A 5,329-nucleotide genomic window follows, 5' to 3' on the forward strand; every position below is an offset into this window, starting at 1 on the left:
ACTACCGAGCAGAAAGTAGACAGAAAGTGGAAACTGTGTGGCTGCCCATCAATTGGAGAATGGCTGAAGAAATTGTGGTTTATGAATATTATGGAATATTATTGTCTTGTAAGAAATGACGAATAGGATGAGTTCAAAAAGGCCTGGAGAGACTGACATGAACTGATGGTGAGTGAAATGATCAGGACCAGGAGATCATTATATACTTCAACAACAATAATATATGATGATCAATCTGATGGACGTGGCCATCTTCAGCAACAAAATGAATCAAATCAATTCTAATGGAGCAGTAATGAACTGAACCAGCCATACCCAGGGAAAGAACTCTGGGAGATGATTATGAAGCACTACATAGAATTCCCAATCCCTCTATTTTTGTCCACCTGCACTTTTGATTTCCTTCACAGGCTAATTGTACACTATTTCAAAGTCCAATTCTTTTTGTACAGCAAAATAACTGTTTGGACATGTATACTTATATTGTATTCAATTTATACTTTAACATATTTAACATTTATTGGTCAACCTGCCATCTGGGGGAGAGGGTGAGGGGAAGGAGGGGAAAAATTGGAACAAAAGGTTTGGCAATTGTCAATGCTGTAAAATTATCCATGCATATAATTTGTAAATAAAAGGCTATAATAATAATAAAAAAAATAAAGCAGCTACTAATAGTATAAAATATTTAGGAATCTATCTGCCAATGGAAAATCAGGAACTATATGAGAAAAACTACAAAACACTTTGCACACAAATAAAGTCAGACCTAACCAATTGGAAAAATATTAAATGCTCTTGGATAGGGTGAGCAAATATAATAAAGATGACAATATTACCTAAACTAATCTATTTGTTTAGTGCTATGCCAATTAGATTCCCAAAAAACTATTTTAATGACCTAAAAAAATAACAACAAAGTTCATATGGAAGAACAAAAGATCAAGAATTTCAAGGGAACTAATGAAAAAAAATCAAATGAAGACGGCCTAGCTGTACCAGATCTAAAATTATATTATAAAGCAGCGGTTACCAAAACCATTTAGTATTGGCTAAGAAATAGACTAGTTGATCAGTGAAATAGGTTAGGTTCAAAGGATAAAACAGTCAATAATTTTAATAATCTAGTGTTTGACAAACCCAAAGAACCCAGCTTTTGGGATAAGAACTCACTGTTTGACAAAAACTGCTGGGAAAATTGGAAATTAGTATGGCAGAAACTAGGCATTGATCCATACTTAACATCATACACCAATATAAGGTCAAAATCGGTTCATGATCTAGGCATGAAGAATGAGATTATAAATAAATTAGAAGAACATAGGATAGTTTACCTTTCAGCATTGTGGAAGAGGAAGGAATTTATGACCAAATAAGAACTAGAAATCATTATTGATCACAAAATAAAAATTTTGATTATATCAAGTTGAAAAATTTTTGTACAAACAAAACTAATGCAGACAAGATTAGAAGAGAAGCAATAATCTGGGAAAACATTTTTACTGTCAAAGGTTCTGATAAAGGCCTCATTTCAAAATATACAGAGAATTCACTCTAATTTATAAGAAATCAAGCCATTCTCCAATTGATAAATGGTCAAAGGATATGAACAGACAATTTTCAGATGAAGAAATTGTAACTATTTCTAGCCATGTGAAAGGGTACTCCAAGTCATTATTAATCAGAGAAATGCAAATTAAGACAACTCTGAGATACCACTACACAACTGTCGGATTGGCTAGAATGACAGGGAAAGATAATGTGGAATATTGGAGGGGATGTGGGAAAACTGGTTCACTGATGCATTGTTGGAATTGTGAATACATCCAGCCATTCTGGAGAACTATTTGAAACTATGCCCCAAAATTTATCAAACTGCATACCTTTTTATCCAGCATTGTTACTACTGGGCTTATATCCCAAAGAGATTTTAAAGAAAGGAAAGGGATCTGTATGTGCAAGAATGTTTGTAACAGCCCTTTTTGTAGCGGCCAGAAACTGGAAACAGAGTGGATACCCATCAACTGGAGAATGGCTGTATAAATTTTGGCATATGAATATTATGGAATATTATTGTTCTGTAAGAAATGACCAGCGGAATAATTTTTGAAAGGCCTGGAGAGACTTGCATGAACTGATGCTGAGTGAAATGAGCAGGACCAAGAGATCATCATATACTTCAACAACAATTCTATATGATGATCAATTCCGATGGACATGGACTTCTTCAACAATGTGATGAACCAAATCAGTTCCAATAGAGCAGTAATGAATAGAACCAGCTACCCCCAGTGAAAGAAGTCTGGAAGATGACTATGAATCACTACATAGAATTCCCTATCCTTCTATTTTTGTCTACCTGAATTTTTTATTTCCTTCACAGGTTAATTGTACACTATTTCAAAATCCAATTCTTTTTGTAGAGCAAAATAACTGTATGGACATGGAAACATGTATTTAACTTATACTTTAACATATTTAACATGTATTGGTCAACCTGCCATCTCGGGGAGAGGGTGGGGAGAAGGAGGGGGAAAACTGGAACAAAACATTTTGCAATTGTCAATGCTGAAAAATTACCCATGCATATAGCTTGTAACTAAAAAAGCTATAATTAAAAAAAGAAAATTAAACAATTTGATATAGATTATGCATGTGTGGTTATACAAAACCTATTTCCATATCGGTCATGCTGTGATCGACCAAATAAAAAATTCATGAAAAACATTTTTTTAAAAAAAGAATGTATTTTGATCTGAATTCAGACTCCATCATTTCTTTCTTTGAAGGTGGACCATATTTTTATAAGTCTTCAGAATTGTCTTAGGTGAATTACTGAGAATGGCTGAGTCATTCTCAGTTGATCATAGCACTGTGTACAATGTTCTGGTTCTTCTCATACTACTGTGCATCAATTCATATAAGTCCAGGTTTTTCTGAAAGCATCCTGCTTGTCAACTCTTATAGCACAATAGCATTCCATCACAATCATGACTCACAATTTATTCAGCCATTTCCCAGTTGAAGAGCATGCCCTCAACCTCAAATTCTTTGCCACCACAAGAAAAGCTGTTCTAGATATTTTTGTACACATAAGTCTCTTTCCTTTTTTATGCTTTAGATTATATAACTAATGGTAACATTGCTGGGTCAAAGGGAATGCATGGTTTCATATCCCTTTGGGCATAGTTCCAAATTGCTCTCCAGAATTTTAGATCAGTTCACAATTCCACTAACAGTGCTTTAGTGTCTCCTTTTCCTCATGTTCCCTCAAACATTTGTCATTTACCTTTTTTGTCATATTAGCAAATTGGATAGATGTGAGATGGTATTTCAGAATTGTTGCAATTTGAATTTCTCTAATTAATAGTAATATAGAGCATTTTAATGTAATGATAGATAATTAATTTTTTTCTTCTGAAAACTGCCTATTTATAGCTTTTGTGCATTTATCAATGGGGGGGATAACTTATATCTCTAAATAGTTGAGAAATGAAGCCTCTATCAGATAAATTTATAAAGCCAAGGAAATATGTTGAAGGTAGGGACCTGAAATGTACAGAAATGTATAGCGGATACTATAAAATGAGCTGCAAAAGGAAATGGCAAACACTCCAGTATCTCTGCCAAGGAAACCTTAATGGGTTTATATATATACCTGTATACAGGTATCCCATGGTTGCCTTCATAGGACCATTTCTCTTCTCTTTTCATATTAATTTACTTGGCAATTCCATCAACTCACAGTGGATGTAACTATCATCTCTATGCTGCTGATTTTCAAATTTACCTCTTCTTAAACCTCTTTATATATCTTCCCCTCCTAAATTCTCTATTACTGTGGAGGGCAAGCTCATCCTCCTACTGCGTCAAGGTCATGATTTAGGATGAAGGCAAACAAGTACTTTTATAAAGGAAAGGCTTAGAAGTGGAGTTGGGGAATGGTTAGGTTAAGGTTAGGCAACTTACTCCAGGCTCCCCATCATAGCTGAACATAAAATAAGATTAAAGAAAATCATCCTTCTTTTAGAACCAGCATCCTGGCCACAAAATGTACACTAGGTCAGGTTAATCTAAAGGTAGAAATAGAGTATTCTTAAGACAACTTGAGAACTTACATTATATCATCAGGTAACCTGGTGGTTATGATCATATCAATCTGATATGTAATTTGTATAGTGATACTGGCTTCCTTGCTATTCAATCTTGAAGCTCTCTATGTCTCCCATATCTGAAATGTTCTCCCTACTCTTTTCCCCATTTCCCTATCCTAGATTCCTTTGAGTCCCAATTAAAATTCTACCTTCTCCAAGAAGCCTTTCCCAACCACTCTTAATTCTAGTGCCTTCCTCTTTTAATTAATTTCTATTTACTCTGTATAAAGCTTATTTGGACATATTTTTTCCTTTGTGATTATGAGTTCCTTGAGGGTAAGGATTTTTTTTTTTTTTGCTTCTTTATGTACCTTTATGTACTAAGTGTCCCACTCCTTAACTCCTGTGATGATTTCTTTCTTAAGTCAATTTTTCTATCTCTATAGCTGTCTGGTTCTCAGTAGGGCAGTTGTTACTCACAGACATTGTTGTTTGTCCTTCATTCTGGAAGATGACCACAACATAAGGGAGATGCTGCCATGATATGTAAATTAATTGGATTTGAGTAAGGTGTGTGTGTGTGTGTGTGTGTGTGTGTGTGTGTGTGTGTGTATTGTGCAAAGTCACCAGTCTCACTTTCCAGAACTATCTGGATCCAGTGGCCAGATATAGATGGCTCTGGATGCAGTGGAGATCTTCCCTCTTTAAGTTAAGATCTTGAACTGAGAAACAGTCTTAGTTTGATTGAGGTAATTGCCCATTCATTGAACTTTTTTTCCCCTCTCTCTCTCCCCCCCTTTTTTTCCTTCCTTCTTTCCTTCTTTCTTTCCTTCCTTCCTTCCTTCTTTCCTTCCTTTTCTTTTTTCCTTTCTTTCCTTCCTTCATCTTTCCTCAGAATGAATTTAAATAGCAATATTTTTTGGCTAGGTGAAAAAGATCATTCTTTGCTTTATTTCTTTCTTACCTACCCTTCATCACTGAATGGGCAACCTTAAACTTAGATTTGTTGAACAAAAATTGTTCAACACCTTAGTTATAAAATGCCAAGGTCTCTGTTGCTTCTAGGACCCTATTCATTTATCTTGATTTCTGTTAGGTCATTGAACCTATATAGTTCTGGAGGAGAAAGTGAGGCAGGTGACCTTATACAACCCTCCCTCATTCAAGTCTAAATCACTTGTATGTCATAGAATCCCATCCCATTGTTATCTTCCAGAATGAAGGATGAAGAACAA

Source organism: Antechinus flavipes, chromosome 2, assembly GCF_016432865.1.
Source record: "Antechinus flavipes isolate AdamAnt ecotype Samford, QLD, Australia chromosome 2, AdamAnt_v2, whole genome shotgun sequence".
In the NCBI taxonomy this organism is placed as follows: domain Eukaryota; kingdom Metazoa; phylum Chordata; class Mammalia; order Dasyuromorphia; family Dasyuridae; genus Antechinus; species Antechinus flavipes.